Source organism: Xenopus tropicalis, chromosome 7 (genome assembly GCF_000004195.4).
Source record: "Xenopus tropicalis strain Nigerian chromosome 7, UCB_Xtro_10.0, whole genome shotgun sequence".
Classification (NCBI taxonomy): domain Eukaryota; kingdom Metazoa; phylum Chordata; class Amphibia; order Anura; family Pipidae; genus Xenopus; species Xenopus tropicalis.
In genome coordinates, this window is record NC_030683.2 from 49,298,455 (window position 1) to 49,315,931 (window position 17,477).

Sequence of the window (17,477 nt, forward strand, 5' to 3'; positions counted from 1 at the left end):
CCGTGATCTCTGATTTATGCTGCATTGTGCAGTAAAAATCTACTAGAAATGTACTCCAACACTGTGCTCGTTTTGTCCGGTTCCTGTAGATTCTGTTTTTAGTTGATTCATCCTCTCAGGCTCACTCAAAATACTGGTATGAATTATTTGATTCAAATGAACTCTATGGGAGATAGCCTTCCCATAATTCGAAGCTTTCTGATAATGCGTTTCTGGATAATGTTTCTGTTTATAGGATTTGCATTTTAACGTTTATTTGGAAAATGTGTGTGTATATATCTATATAATGAATGTCATATAAAGCAGTGTGTTCCCAAGGCTTAAAGCAGGGATCCAGTGGCTTGTAAGCAATATATTGCTCTCCATTCCCTTGGATGTTGCTCCCAATGTCCTCAAAGCAGGTTCTTATTTTTAAGGGCTCTGGCACACGGGGAGATTAGTTGCCCGCAACAAATCTCCCCGAATTGCTATCCCACCGGCGACAATGTAAGTCGCCGGTGGGATGGCACACGCTGCGCAGGCGATTTAGATTGTGCATTTTAAATGTATGGTCGTTATCTGAACGTTGGTCAGAAGAAGGCTAAAATCTGAATGTGCCCACCTTTAGGGCTCTGGCACACGGGGAGATTAGTCGCCCGCAATAAATCTCCTTGTTCGCAGGCGACTAATCTCCCCGAGTTGCCATCCCACCGGCGAAAGGCGATTTCGGCAAATCGGCGAAGTTGCCTCGTGAGGCATTTTCGGCGATTTGCCGAAATCGAGCCGCCGCGTGTGCCACTGATGGCAACTGATGATGGCAACTGATGGCTGTTAAATAGGCAATTACAGCTTTTATTGGCATATATAAAGCTGCACTTGGAAAATGCTCTCCCCTTTAAGTAAAACAGGGATTGTTTGTCCATATATTGCAGTATCTTCAAGCTGGCCAACTACGTCGGTCATCCCCGGTCTAACCAGTCCTGCACTCACTTTTATCTGATTCATTAAGAATTCTGCAGCCTGATTGCACCCCCCCGCCCAATGGTTAAACATTTTGTGGTGAACACAACTTTGCTTTATGTTATATATGTATGTATTTAAGAGTACCCAGACTCCTTTATCAAGCCAGGGCTAAATTGATATATCAACATGGTTCAATGCCTTATTGATTGAACTCATATTTAATAAGGGGGTTACTGCCCCTTACAATTTGTATTCAGATGTCGGGTCCAAGGAGATCTTTATAGGATAATTTATCACTAGGGGTGCCAAATGTTATGCACCCCCTAGTTATTGTAATCTTTTTTCTGACACCCCAGGCCGGTGCTCCTATTAGCAGAAAACTGTACTGGCCTGGGGGTCATGTGACTGAGCAATCCTTCACTCATCTATCTTCACAATCTTGGGGCCAGCTCATGTGCAGTAGAGTGAAAAAGCCGGCTTTTCACTCTACTGTGTCTACAAGCATCATGAAGGCAGTAGAAGGAAGAGGATTGCTTGTGTGTGTGTACCCTGGGCCGATGCTGGATTATCAGGTATTAATAACAATCCCTAATTGGTCAGCTCCCTATGATTAGATCTTTTCTTCTCCTTTAAGATTCAAGTAAGAGCAAATATAGCATATTTCAAAAAATATGCATGTTTCTACTTGTGTGAAACTATTTGTAGTCAAACCTTCCCTGAAACAATGGCTAAAGGGCTAGGTGACTAGGAGTTCCCTTGTAATGTTTTAAGTCCCAAAGAAACAGATGTTACTTATGCATAAAATAGTGCTTAAATGCACCACAATATTTGCTATGTGGCACGTGTATAAGGTGCTTGTTGCTAGCTACCTCCTACAGAGTTGCTCAGTGCAACCCAGTCACATATAAGGCTCTTGTCTGGAGCAGTTGTGCAACCCTCCCAATTATCAGTTATGGTTGCGCTGAAAATCTCATTGGATTTTCGAGCCTACAGAGCCCTATAGTGAGATGCCTCCACTCTTTGACACGTAATTAAGGAAATGTTAAATGTATTGAAGTGCTGTGTTCAATGTGGAGTTTCTCTCTGATGAACTGTGGTTTATTCTGTTTGCCATCTTTAATAAATATTCCCCCATGTGTAAGGGACCTGAAGCTCATATGTAATGAATAATATTGTGTAAAAAAAAAAAATACAAAATTGCGTCACTAAAAAAAAATGTTTATGCATGCATTGATAAGTAATATAGACTACATTGAAATAAACTTACTAAATAAAGTAAGATTTTTGACATATATGAAGATCCACTAACTTATTTTTGATGTACTGGGATATTGCTTTGTTTGGGGATAGAGCAGGTTTAAAAATCTAATTTACTGCTGCACCGTATTGAGCCAGTTGTCCAAATTACAATAGAAAAGAGGCAATACTGTGTATAGACACTCATACTATATCGATCCACTTGGTTTCTTGGATTGAGAGTGTATAGCAGTGATCCCCAACCAGTTGCTCGGAGCAACATGTTGCTCACCAACCCCTTGGATGTTGCTCTCAGTGCCACCAAACCAGTTAGTTATTTTTGAATTCTGACTTGGTGTGGCAAGTTTTGGTTGAATAAAAACATAATTTACTACCAAATAAAGCCCCCTGTAAGCTGATAATGTGCATAGAGGCTGCCTAATAGCCAATCTTAGCCCTTATTTGGCACCTCCATGAACTTTTATGATGCTTGTGTTGCTCTCCAAGTCTTATTACATTTAACTGTGGCTCACGAGTAAAAAAGGTTGGGGATCCCTGGTGTTATGATGTATATGGCCACCCTTAGGGCACAGGCACATGGGGAGATGTGTTTCCGTACTTAATCTTCTCCAGCTAGGACAACAAACGCCTGATATTCCCTTCCCAATATATGCATTACTTATGCTTCCTGTATTAGGGCTCTGGCACACGGGGAGATTAGTCGCCCGCGGCAAAACTCCCTGTTCGCGGGCGACTAATCTCCCCGAGTTGCCTTCCCCCTGCCATCCCGCCGGCGACTTACATGTTCGCCGGTGGGATGGCAGGGGGATGCATGTTTTCCCATCAGCAGTTCACATTAATGCTGGTGGGAAAGTAACTTTGGACATTGAAATGTGGGTGACAAAACATCCTATGTGCCTGTGCCCGTAGGTATATACTGATGTTGCAGGGTAACCCTTTTGAAATAAAAAATAACAAAAGTGGTATAAAGTTGATTTTTGTATACATTGATAAGAAAGAGCTATCTCATTATACCAAGCCAGATCAACTACACTTTAACGTTCATTAAAATGTACTATACTATATACAGATGCTTAGACATGCATCTGATTTAACAGTGAGAGTGAAAAAGAGCAGCTAAAATAGAGAGGCAGTGAAATCTATTGGGAAACAACACAACTCAAAGCTTCTGTAAAAATTTTGTTACAGTACATTATTTTTAAATGTGCACGCAAACTTTTTTTCTGTCTCTCCCTCTTTCTATGCTCTTAACTATAAACTTTTTTTTTTTTTTTACATAATTATTGACAGTGCGCTTGCTTAGCACTCTTCTACTGTTCATTAATTTGCTCACAACAATGAAGAACAGCTTGCAGATTCACAATGAAAAGCTGAAGGCCATTCAAAAGGTTGCATCCCATTACTCGCCCTGTTCATATTCGATGTCCTGACTTCACCCTGCAGCCTGCCTAATGTCCTTTAATTAACATCACTGCCCATAATTACATTTTAAGCTAGCCATCAGCTAGTGGTTAATGTATAAAGCAGTGGTGCCCTTTCTGTTGCCCCAGCTGTTGTTGAACTGTTGCATGTTCAAAAATAAGATATGTTTTTTTCAGAATATAAACAAAAGCCTTATTTGTGTAACTGCTCCTTTAGGGCAATGACACATATTTCTTTTCCAAGTGGTGACATAAAAACACAAAAATCCTTCCCATTGTGGGAGGGAGAATCTTTGCAGGTAAAACATTTGAATTACATAATAGTGTAAAAATACCTTGTATATGCATGTTTATATGTGATAACACCTGTTATGATTCTGATCACCCATGATGGCAAGGAATTTTCTGTTTTGTCAATGGTCTTTAAATAAGTCTTGCAGTGTCCGCTGTGCAGTTGTTTGACCTGCAACTTTGTCAATAGTTGCAGTTGAAATAAATGCTAAGTGATATTAAGTGTTTTGTCACTAAAATATCTCATGTTTTACGTGTGCTATTGATAGAGATACTAACACTTGAAATGAAGCTTTTTTTTTTCAACAGACAGTTAACATTGTTTTTGCATGAGCTTTTATAAGTTTGTCATAGAAGTATTTCCTGATGCTTTTACATTACTTACCTAATCCCCCATGTCCCTCTATAAGGGCTGCCATATATGTGCAGCGGTAGTCTGTTGGCATTAGAAGCTGTAACTGACAGATTGAGAAGGGACAGTCAGGTTTAGGAACTTCAAGTAACAATTACTTACAGAAGCAGCCCTATGAGTGGAAAATTATTAATATTCCTATAGGTAGATTTTTTGTACATTAATATTTTGAAAAGTGTTTTCAAAATATTTTTTTTTTTTTATTTACGACAGTTGGCTGTGGAAAATGCTGGTCCTGCAGGAAACAACTCAGCCAAAATTATGTTGCCGGAAAAAAAAGTCATTGGACCATATGGGCTCTGATTTATCGTCCCAATAATTTTCATACCATGGTAATCTGTTGTTTAAGTTGTCTGGACAGGTTAGAAAATTTCGATTGGATAGCGATAAAATCTGTGCTTGTATTGACAACGAAGATTTTAATTCATTCAGGTCTTGGTATATCTAGTACAGGTATAGGATCCGATATCCAGAATGCTCGGGACCAAGGGTATTCCGGATAAGGGGTCTTTCCGTAATTTGGATCTCCATACTTAAAGTCTACTAAAAAATCAATAAAACATTAATTAAACTCAATAGGAGTGTTTTGCATCCAATAAGGATTATTTATATCTTAGTTGGGATCAGTTACAAGGTACTGTTTTATTACTGCAGAAAAAAAGGAAATCGGTTTTAAAATTCTGAATTATTTGATCAAAATGGAGTCTATGGGAGACGGGCTTTCCGTAATTCAGAGCTTTCTGGATAACGGGATTCCGGATAAGGGATCCCATACCTGTATAAGTAAATCTAGAGCAACTGGACTTGCTAAATAATCATTGAAGATGTTTCACTACTCATCTGAGCAGCTTCTTCATTTCTTGTATTGTGTATCTGACAATATCCTTGGGTGACCTACAATTCATTTTATTATAGGTCATAAGTTCAGAACATCCTCCGATTTTGTTATTTTTAGGACTTTATATTTCAGTTTCAATCAAGAGTGTTCGTTTTAGATTGTGCATTTTAAATGTATGGTCGTTATCTGAACGTTGGACAGAAGAAGGCTAAAATCTGAATGTGCCCACCTTTAGGGCTCTGGCACATGGGGAGATTAGTCGCCCGCGACAAATCTCCCTGTTCGCGGGCGACTAATCTCCCCGAGTTGCCATCCCACCAGCGAAAATGTAAGTCGCCGGTGGGATGGCACACACGGCGGCGCGATTTCGGCAAATCGCCGAAAATGCCTCGCGAGGCAACTTCACCGATTTGCCTAAATCGCCTGCGCAGTGTGTGCCATCCCACCGGCGACTTACATTTTCGCCGGTGGGATGGCAACTGATGGCAACTCAGGGGGAGATTAGTCGCCCGCAAACAGGGAGATTTGTCGCGGGCGACTAATCTCCCCATGTGCCAGAGCCCTTAAAGTGCTTCATATATTTGAATGGCATGGTATTCTCAGGAGATTTGTTGCCTGTCGGTAGGACATATTTTCTACAGGTGACATTTCTTTGTGTGCTAATTTCCTAAAACTAATGCCTGATATAGAGATTAGTCACCCGCGATATATCTCTGCTTGTTTGGGCAACTAATCTTTCTGAAATGCCTTAAAGGAACAGTAACACCAAAAAATGAAAGTGTAAAAAAGTAACTAAAATATAATGTGCTGCTGCCCTGCACTGGTAAAAGTTGTGTGTTTACTTCAGAAAGTCTACTATAATTTATATAAATAAGCTGCTGTGTAGCCATGGAGGCAGCCATTCACAGGAGAAAAGGCACAGGCACATAGCAGATAACAGATAAAACACTATTGTATTCTATAGAGCTTATCTGTTATCTGCTATGTAACCTGTGCCTTTTCTCCTTTTTTCCAGCTTGAATGGCTGCCCCCGTGGCTACACAGCAGCTTATTATATAAATTATAGTAGTGTTACTGTAGCAAACACACCAGTTTTACCAGTGCAGGGCAACTGCATTATATTTTTATTACTTTAAAGCTCTTTCATTTTTTGGTGTTACTGTTCCTTTAAGACTGCCAACAAATTGAATTGCTAATGGAAAGTCAAAAGCATTGCTGTAGTTTCCAATGTTGCCTGCAGGAGAAAATTTAGTGACTTTGAGAAATGAAGCAACGCGTATGCCTTTCCACTGATGGTGCCTTTGTAATGCAATCGTTTGGCTCTAGTTCTAAATGATCAAATCGATCCACTCATTTGGCAACCCTGCAAAATGAGTGGATCTTACCATGTATGGCCACTTGTGTGGATCGAGTGTTTCAAATTTATACTTTTTATCTTGGTCCAATTTAGAGGATGCCTCATATATTTGCATCCGATAGTGAAACTAGTGTTACCATTAGCTTTGGCTTGCCCACGGCAACAAATAAAATGTATCTCTGTTGAACTTAGTGTTAAATGCAAGTGTCTAACATTTTGTAGTGCAAATTCTTTTCTGCATACTTATATTCGGAGTCCTATATTTGTATACATTTTTTATGAATAAACATATTTCAGTATTATGACAACAACACATTTTTACATAAAATGTAAAAAATAGTTTCAGGATTTACTTGAAAAGCTTTAGTAATTTAGTAATTATTATAGAATAAAGTTTATGTACCTTAAAGAGCATTAAGCTGACCATACACGCACCAATAATATTGGACGAAACCTTCTTTCCTGCGATATTCGGTGCGCGTATGGCAACTCGCCGAGGCGACCGATATCGCAGGAAGCTGCTGATATCGCTCGACTCGCCGATCGGGTAGGTTAAAAGATTTTGTTCGGGCACCATAGAAGGTGCCTGAGCAAAATCTGCCTTCAGGGCTGAATCGGCAGAAGGAGGTAGAAATCCTATTGTTTCTATCTCCACATCTGACGATTCAGCCCTGATTGTCAGTGGAGGATTGGAACAATCTTTTGTGGGACCGATGGTCGCACGAAAGATCGAAAATCGCCACCTTTATTTAGCCTTACAATATTATCATGAATTTTTCACTGTGCATCCTTTGTGTATATTGCTAAATGATGCATTGTGGCTTGTCATTAGCAGTCTGCATTATTTGGGGAATGACTATGATTATGGAAGCTAGACAAATATGCATATGGGAGGGGTAGTATAAAATAAGGAGAAGGGGCTAAGAAAGAAGTTTTCAAAGTAGGTCTCAACATAAGGGCAGACTTCTTAAAGTTCCTTTAAGTTTCCCCTCTAGGGAAATGTGATAGAATAACAGTCATTTTGAATAATCCTGTTTTGTAGAACTATGTCAGTGCAAAATGCTTACATTTGCCTTTCTCCGTTGACATCATTTATCACGTTTTGTTTATCATTTGTAAATGCTCCTTGCTTTCATATCTGAGCGATATGCCTATTCTTTAAAAAAAAATATTAATATTTTTCCAATTTTTTAGCCATTCTATAGCACTCATTTGAAAGCTGGTTTGTCTTCATTGAGTATCTTTAGGACTGAGTCAGTATTTGCCAGAATATCTGCCTGTACACAAACTGAAGCAGTTCTTCTGGGCGCAGGCACAACTTGAAGATTTTTAAAGTAGAGGGCCAGATTATTGACCTGTGCTTATACGCAGACTGAGAATCTGCCCATGTAGCCCTAGCCTTATCTGGCCGTACACAAGCCAATATTGTATGACTAATAGCCCCCTGCAGACAGACATAAAAATTGCCATCTGCAAAGGATTTGTTGGCCCATTGATGCTGTCCTTTCATAACTTGTCTTCATCTGCCCATATTATGATCTGATAAAAGTGGGAAAATCTGCTCATATACATGTAGCTACATTTATACTATTGACCAGTTTCTAGCTGCTTGCGATATGTGTTACTCATCCCTGCTTAAATCTATAGCTGATGAACTTACCAAGCAATAACCTTTGAACAAATCATCTCTTGGATATAGTACTATGTGTACGTCAGTTAACGAACAGGAAATACATTTTACAGAATATGTAATGCTATTTTATTGTCTGCCTTATATTTCCAGTTCTTGTGGTCTATTTTTTGTAAACACATTGTAATATTGGCTGTTTGTGTTTTTTCATACATAGGTTAATTGTGCATACAAAGTGTTTCAGGAATCCTGGATGACCCCACCCTACACTGCTTCCTGTCATTGACTTTTTTTCTATATACATTAATTAAGACTTTCCAGTGCTTTAAAGTGACTGGTAAATGTAATTGTTATTGAAAGCAATATTCGTCTGACTTTTTATATTACCAGTATTCTGGCTCTAAATTCTGATCGGCTAATTAAAGAGAACTTGTCAACCTAAGGCCATGGCCACACAGAGTTGGCTCTGCCTCTCTCAGCCTGCATTTTTGTGCAGGCTAAGGGAAGTGGATCCACTCCCTTCTGCCATCCCTGCAGGCTTTTTTGGGCCATCCTTTGCTCAGCGTACCTGCATTCAATTGAGTACTTTTCTGTACAGATGCACAGAAATGCGGAGTAAAACTAACCTGATTCTCTCAGCCTGCAGGAAAAACACAGGCTGAGAGAAACTCCATGTGCCGATGGCCTAAGAAATAATTCCAAATCTTTTCTTATAATGCTAGTTAAGCAAAATAAACTTAAACTATATAAATTATTTACATTGCTTCCATCAGTCTTGGAATTCACAATCACAGTAAGTAGGCAGGCACCATTTTGTAAACACTGTTAGCTCTGCATCATCCTAAAATCTTGTTTATGTGCCAGATTGGGGAATCTGATATTAATGACTTGCTACACAATTCTACATGGTAAGATATCGATCGGGCAGGTTAAAAAATTTAGTCAGATCAGAGACCACATTGGCTCGTTGACGCGGTCCCCAAACCGACTTTGCCTATACCCGTCGTTACAATTTGACCAAATTAGCCTGGATTCTGCCGATATCATCCACCCGTAGGTGGGGTATATCGGGAGAAGATCTGTTCGTTTGGTGACATCGTCAAGCGAGCGGATCTGAAGGTGTATGGCCACCTTAAGTGTGATAAAGGCAATGAGATCTAGGAAGTACAGAATGGAAAGCAAAAGTATTTGCCTGCATCACCTCTATACCTGAGGCATAGAGAGGGGCATCCAATATATGAATGGCAGTTGAGATTTAAAATTTGGGTTTCATATATAATTTAAAAGGGCTTTTATTAAACAGCTTTTTATGATATGGAGAAATTATCCCACTTTTTTCACATGAGCTTATTTAGTTGTGCATGAGCTTATTTAGTATGTATAAAAGGTGCAATGTATTTTTGTTTTACACAAACATACCTGATTCTATAGATTAAAGAACACCATGATAACGCCAGCAAGTTATCTCTCAAGATCCCTTATGCAACCCCCTCACTCACTTTGTTCTATGATTGATGTCTCTCTGCTTACCATAGTGGGTGGTGCACAGATTCTCTGGAAGCAATTCTGCTCATGTATGCAGTTTGTGCCCGGGTGCAGCCACACTATCAGGGTTGGGTCAGATTTTCCGCCTGCGTTTATCCATAGGCCCTATGTTGGAGTAGCCTAAAGCTGGCCATACACTGAAAGATTCATTCGTTTGTTGAGGTTGAGAAACGTGCAGGTTTTCCACCAATACGCCCACCTTGACCAAAGGGCAAAATGATCAGATCACATTGACAAGATGCAGGCCCTCAGGTTGTGATTTTGAACATGCCTAATTGAATTGATGTTTTTTGGGCAGAAATTAGTCGGGTAGACCCGTCTGAGGGCCCCCATACACTGGCCGATAAGCTGTCAATACAGCTGCTCTGCATCCAAAAGTATATATTGTTGTATTTACGGCTGGATCTTATTTTGTGGCTTTTTTAGGGTATTTAGTGGATATATTAGAGTAATATTAGTAGAGTCATTTATTAGAATAAAGTAAAATTTCATAAACATGTTTCCTACCCGTTTATGTACTTTAAAAGAAACCTGCTTTGTAAAATTAATAGTAATACCATTTACCAATAAAAATTTGCCACAATTTGTCTTCCTCGAGTGGCTATATACTTTTTTTTAGTAAAAAAAAGTCTATTCTTAATAAAAATAATTTATATTCCAGCTTTTCTTTATATACTGGGGTCAGTGTTTAGCAGTTCTGACTTATTTGGTCCTGTGTTTGGTTCTTAACTGGAAGGTTTTGCCCATGATTTTTCTCCTGCACTTCAAAAGCATAAATATGTCTGTAGAGAAAACACCATGTGTGACACTAGTCTTAATGAGTCCTGATAAAATAAACCTTAAGGCTGATTGCCCACGGAGTGAGGTTGTTGCCCGTGATAGATCTCTGCTTCCAAAAGCCAAAGCGTTGTGTAAGCCTTTTCTACCAGCAACTCCTATTTTTGCCAGTGGAAAGGCATTTTGGAGCAGTTAGTCGTCCGAGATATCAGAGATCTGTTGCAGGTGACTAAAGGTTGCCATACATGGGCCGATTGTAGCTGCCGATATTGGTCCCTTGGACCGATTCGGCAGCTTATTGGCCCGTGTAGGGACAGGAACGAGGGGCATGCCCGACCGATATCTGGCCTCAAATTGGGCAGATATTGATCGGGCAGGTTAAAAGATTTAGTCGGATCAGGGAACCACATTGGCTCGTTGATGCAGTCCCCGAACCGACTGCCCCAGGGCCAGATGACCAAATTAGCCTACATGTTCCCCGATATCACCCACCGGTAGGTGGGGATATCAGGTGAAGATCGCCAAGCGAGCGGATCTTCACATGCATGGGCACCTTTACTCGCTCCATGGACCATTAGTCTAAGCAGGCCATACACATTACAATAACTATCTTTCCTGTGACCATTGCTTGCAGGTAAGATCTTTGTCCATTCTACTGATGCTAAGAGCTGAATCCTCAGATAGAAATTGAATTTTACCCCGTCTGACAAATCAGAATTAACCTACTGCCGATATTCAAAGCCTCCGATCAAAATTTGCCACCCTGACGATTTATGAGACGACCGCTATCCAAGGCTTTCGCCAATATCGTCTCGTCAACCCATCATACACACATCAAATATTGTACAAATCCTTATTTATTGCTGTTTATGCAATGTATTTTTATAGAGACCTACTTTGTTTGCTGGTATAGTTTTCCTTTAATATGCTTTTGTGCTGGCTGCCATAGTACAATAGTGTTCAGCTAACACTATTGTTTCTCCCATATGGTGTGCTGGCCTTATGAATTTTTATGCAATAGGTGCCCTCTAAAATATATCAGTGCTTTACAAACACAGGAATGTAATAAAATGTTTTTAACATTTCTGATTATTGGGTTTAACCTATATATAGTTTCTGCATAGTAATAACTTTTCCCAAATGAACACAATTATTTAATAAGTTGTCTGCAATAAATGCATACTAAAGATCAGTGAGGTCTAGAAACTTGAAACTGGTGTTTAGATTGTCTACAGGTTTGTGTGTCCAACTGATCAGTGAAGAAAAAATAAATTTTAAAGTGTTAAGACCGTCTGTTAAGCAGAGTGCTTCACATAGCTAAAGCTGTTCAATATGATTTGCAGGGTAAGGTTCCTTAGTGTCTACCAAAGAGTAAACAATGCCACATTACTAATATATATTCTAATGGATACTGCAGAAAGAGATTTGTAACCTTGGGAAGGGGGTCACATGAATCCTGGTATTCTTCTTTAGTGCTGCCATGAAAAGATTAGATTATTCTCTGCATGGTGAAGCAAATATTTCTTAATTAAACAGTGCAGTTCAGAATGTCTTTAATTATTATTTCTTTGCATTGGCGTGAAAATATGAACCATTTGTAATAAACATTGCTTGTTTTAATTTTAACTTTCTTTTTAATTTGATCTGCCTCTGTGCAGCCAAGTTGCTTTTATATTTCCCTTAGTGAGGCAACTCTCATAACTATTAACGGCATACGACATACATTTTTTTTCCAATTATTGTTTGAATGAAAGGGTTTTTTTTTTTTTAACAAAATATTAACACTTTTAATCTCTTTTTCTAGGTCTGCTAGAATATGCCTCAATTTGATATTGTTTTAGAAGTTAACTGGAAATACACGTTAAGCTGCAGAGAATTTTCTTATCCCTGGTGAAAGTATAGTATTAGTAAGTATTTCTGAATTTACATTTTTTTGGCTGGCTTTTTTTCTCTTCCTAGATTGTAAGCTCTATTGAGGGCCCTGTTTGCCTCTTGTGTTAGTTGTATTTGTATTATATGTAATTTATATGTTTAATGTATGTACAGCGCTGCAAAATATGTTGTCTCTTTATAAGAGAAGAGTGACCAGCCTTTCTCCAAAATTGGGTCAATTCCCAAGCAATTTGATTATTCACCTGCAAATTTGATTAACTGTGCAGCTCTTTTCCAGTAAGGCAATGACTTCTTTTGCAGAGCTTTTATTGCAGAGGATTTTTCTTCCTGAGGGAATGTCAGTGACTTTGCAGACCCCTCACTGCATCATTGTCCAGTACAGCTGTAAATTTTTGAATAGTCCGGTCACTGGACAAATTAAGCACTGATCAGTGATATGCTGACTAGAGTCAGCTGTAGGAAGTTAATTAATACAAAACCACGATTGCCACGTGTTACTGCAGTAGTGTATGTTTGCCCAGTTACAGTAAATGAGCCGTTTTTAATTTGAAAAGGTGACATGACCTTTTAGCAGATGAGAATTTTTTTTTCCTATTGCAATCCTCGACCACTAAGAAACAAGGTAACTGTTAATGTTTTATTCAGGAGTAGGCCACTCATATAGACAGTGATATGTTGAGACAATTTACATTTCTCTATTTTATATATTTCTTGGTTGTTGTAAATTTTTTTTATTCTAGGGTTAAATTTACCCGAGAAACCAGGCAGAGGTTTGTATAAGAGACTGGTGTAGGAATATGATGGGGCCTGAATAGAAAGATAAGTAATAAAATGTAACAAAAATATAAGTGTAGCAACTGTTAAAATCTTGGACCCCATTTGAATTCTGACAGAAGAGACAGAAAAGTAATGCATATAATCTAAAAACAATAAAAAGTAAAAACCAACTGCAAGTTGATACGAATGACATTCTTTATCATAAATCAAAGGTGAACTACCCCTTTAATAATATTAGTGAATGGGAGCAGTAATTTTACAAAAGTATATTTTTGCATTATCCCTATTTTTGTATAAATGGGATGCATTCGCTATATAGTTGTAACTGCTTTTTTTTATGTACTATTTGATTTGTGGGTGCTTTTTAGCTGTCTAATTCCATATTTTATTATACATTCTTTACTGGGTAATTTCTCATGGTCTCAAGGTTTACAGTCCAACAGCTGCACAAGGGGCAAGCTTTGTTTAACTTTAAGCAGGTCTGCCTGTTTAACTTGAATGTAAACTAACACCTGCAGTGGAAAAAGAGGGGGCTTCAAGTTTTGCCAGTCATCCTATGTACAAAACATTAATTTAACCCATTGTTCTTAACCCCACTCTTACGTAAAATATGTAGACAGATTTTTTTTCAATGCCACAAGAGTTTTGTTTCTATTGATGGTTAAAATAAACCTATTAGTTTAATAGTAAGGTTATCATGTTATAATTAAGCTGAAAAGAAGCTGAAAGGAGAGGTGGCCAGATGTGTCTCAAGCACATTTGAGTATCTCATTGGTTGAGGGTCATGTTAAAGGTGGCTATAAATGCTACAATTATGATCTTTCCTGCGACCATTGGTGGATATGTCTGATATCCAAGGCTTTTATCAGTATCTCTTTCCGCGTGTATATGGCCACCTTAAATGAGACATATTGGATACATAGAAAAAAAACCTAATTTTGTAGGCAGATATGAATAATGTATGGTGCTGGTTTCACTTTGGGCTAAACAGTAATCCTATCTGTAAAAATGGCCCCTTTATTGGAGCTCCCTATAGATCCTATCAGTTCTCTGTCCATGTTTCAAATGAAGGGTGGGTGTTTTCTAACAGTCCTTGCCAGAAGCACGACAGGAAGAGGATAGCCAATAGCAGCTGCTGATTGGTTCCTATCCTACAGTGCTGTGTACTAAGAACTGCCGGGTCCTCTGCACATCTAGGGAACTCAGGGTTTTGGTGGAATTTCTCAATATATCAGTCCGAAACACAACTTTTTTTTAAGTATAATCCTTCTATATTTAGAGGAGTATAATTCACTGGTACAGTATCAATTTTGATTCAGTATGTCTCCTTTAACGCTCGTTTGATGAAATTGTTGGCCTGGGGACCATACAGTTTAGATCTTTCCAATTTGGCCCAGCCTATTGGTTTAAAATCCGCTTGTTCAGTGAACTTATTGGGCTAGAGACTAACGTGTTTGCCCAGCTGTAAGGGCGAAGACACACAGGGCGATTAGACGCCGCAACTTTTAATTGTGCCGCGGCAACTAATTGCGGCAACTTTTTGCCCATAGACTGCAATGGCCTTTGCGGCGACTAATCGCGTGTGCAATTTCGCTGCATGGTTTAAGCGCCCCGTGTGTCTTCGCCCTAACAGTCCAAAGTAATGACAACGTACTTGGAGGCATAGCTAGTTCAAATGGACAATAAAAGGAACCCTTGATAAGTGGATTGACTCCCTTGATTTTTTCATAGTCTGGAAAAAGACAGAGTAGGTATCTCAGCTGAAGGAATTTCCTCTGCAGTACTGTCCTGAAGTGGCCCTTTAAAATGCACAAGAACATACTATACCACATGGCACTTACCACTGCTATCAAAAGGAGCTTGACAACCACACTGGTCACCCTTAGGGCTGTGACACATGTGTGACTAATCTCCCCACAGTGCCATCCCACCGGCTAGAATGTAAATCATCGGTGAGATGGCATACGCGGCGCCGTGATTTGCCGAAGTCGCAAAAGTTTCCTCTCGAGGCAACTTCCGCGACTTTGGCAAATCGTGGCGCTGCACATGCCATCCCACCGGCGATTTACATTCTAGCCGGTGGGATGGCATTATGGGGAGTTTATTTGCCTCCCCGTGTGTCACAGCCCTTACCATTAATGTCTCACTTCCCCTCCCTTTTAGATTGCAATCTGTCATGAGCTGGACCCTCCCCTTTTTGTCTCAACATGCATTTTTTAGTTTGTGTGTGTGCAAAAAATGTCAGCATATGTATACTATGTTCTTAAGTATGTGTGTGTTTATATCCCCTTACTCTGTAAATTTTATGGTGGCTCTATGTAAATAATAACAAAAGGGGCAACAATCTTAATTTAATCCAAATATAGAGGAGAGCAGCATAAAGCAGAATTCTGCTAAAATGCTATTTATTTCAGACCAAAATACACAACATGTTTCGGGCAATGTGACGCCCTTTATCAAGTGCCCGAAACATGTTGTGTATTTTGGTCTGAAATAAATAGCATTTTAGCAGAATTCTGCTTTATGGTGCTCTCCTCTATATTTGGATTGTATTGAAGGGCTCAGCGGTGTGCCTTGTGAGGATTGATGCCTCAAGCCTGATCTAAGGGCTGTGCGGTTGAATACCTATTTGTTAACAATCTTAATTTATTACAACCAATCAGCAGGTAGCATTTACTTTAATTTTGACCAGGTCTACTTTTTAACCACACCCCCAAATACTGTGACCATCTTACTGTATTAATACTAGTATGTTAAAGCATATGGCAGTGGTCCTTTGATTCAAGAAGTATTTTTCTTTATGCATGCAAAATCAAATGTATAAAATTGGTTTAAACTAGTATGCTAATTTAAATTGTTTCTTTAAATTTCTTTCATGGTTCCCTTTGTATTTCTGAGGACTTTCTCACTAGAAAAACAATACAAGCATTGTTTATTAGGGAACATCAACCCTAACAAGAATATTAACACCAGCAAAATACAAATGTCAGATTTACTTTGTCTGCAATTTGACATTTGAGAGCAGGTCATTCTGATTTCCATTTTCTTCAATTGGAACATGTATTTACTTAATGTGTCACGTATGATTTAGCTTAAAAAACATTTGTAGCAAACTTTGCAAAGTGACATAACAGCCATTGGCGTAACTACCTATACAGCAGACCCCCTGTCAACACAGGCACACACAGGCAGCATAGGGCAAGCAGAGTATGGCACACACAGGCAGTCTGCAGTGACACAATACTGGCACTGCTCCTACAGTCTGCACAATACCTATATATTAAAAAAACTTTTTAATTGCAGTATATGTTCTTTTTATAGTGTGCAGGGTTTATTTTTGGGTTTCTACTGCTCCTACAGTCTGAGGTGTGAACAGTTGAACAATGGGGGTGATTACAGCCTGAGCCTGAGGTGTGAACACTGCAGGGGATGAACAATGCAGAGATTAAAAGGTGTGAACAACACAGGGGATTACATTTTTAAACAATACAGGGGGTTTACAGCCTGAATCTGAGGTGTTAACCATGCAGGGGGCCAGTACTGATACCATTTAAATCTTAAACATAGGTAAGCCATCAAAGCAGCCAGGCAGGTGGGGGGCCACACAGAGGGAGGTTGCGGGCCGCCAGTTGGACAGCACTGTTCTAAGGGGCTCAAAGGGTTAAAGTACATGTGCACAAAGGATGGCTTGGAAGGCAACATGCTTTTGGTTAAATATTGCATCATTTAATGTATATTTGGAAGCTAGAACAACGCTGTACTATGCACTGGCACATGTACTATTCATCTGGCACATGTAAGCAATTAATGGGGCACAGAATAGCATCTTTGATTAAGCCTGGACTGCTGGCAGTTACTTCTTTTTAGCTTCTAGTAAAACATCATAACAGTCCACCGGCAGAGAGAAGATGCCTGTTCCTCCCATGTGGAAAACCATTGTGGTTAAAGGGATTTTGTCTTGATTTTTATGGTGTACTTATTATTTCTCAATTACATTGTTTACATATAAATTCATATAATTCACTCTACTATTTAAAATGTTATTCTTGAACCAACAAATGTATTTTTTTGTAATATTGGTGTGTAGGCAGCCATCTCAGTGCATTGTGCCAGAGTCTGAGCTTAAAGAAAGAGCTAGTGCTACACATTCGAACTGATTTCAGGTGAACTATTCCTTCTCCTATTCCCATGTACCGGGAGGAGTCCCAAGCCGGACTTGGATTTCTTACTATTCAGTACTATTTTGATATCTATTGGGAACTGCTATCTTGCTCATTTCCAATTGTTCTGGTGATTGGCTGCTGGGATGGAGTGCTGTCACTCCAACTTGCAGCTCA

At 39.2% G+C, this 17,477-nt stretch overlaps 1 protein-coding gene across 3 annotated transcripts in view; it reads left to right on the top strand.

Moving 5' to 3' along the window:
• The window catches only part of bmpr1a (bone morphogenetic protein receptor type 1A), a 66,739-nt gene that overhangs the window by 11,530 nt on the left and 37,732 nt on the right, over window positions 1-17,477 (top strand). For 2 of the 3 annotated variants that reach the window (XM_018095824.2, XM_018095826.2), the window contains exon 2: window positions 12,275-12,377. The exons of the other annotated variant lie outside the window; for it this stretch is intronic. The gene's annotated coding sequence lies outside the window, so the exon portion shown is untranslated. The remainder of the gene's footprint in view (window positions 1-12,274; window positions 12,378-17,477) is intronic. 3 annotated transcript variants of the gene reach the window in all.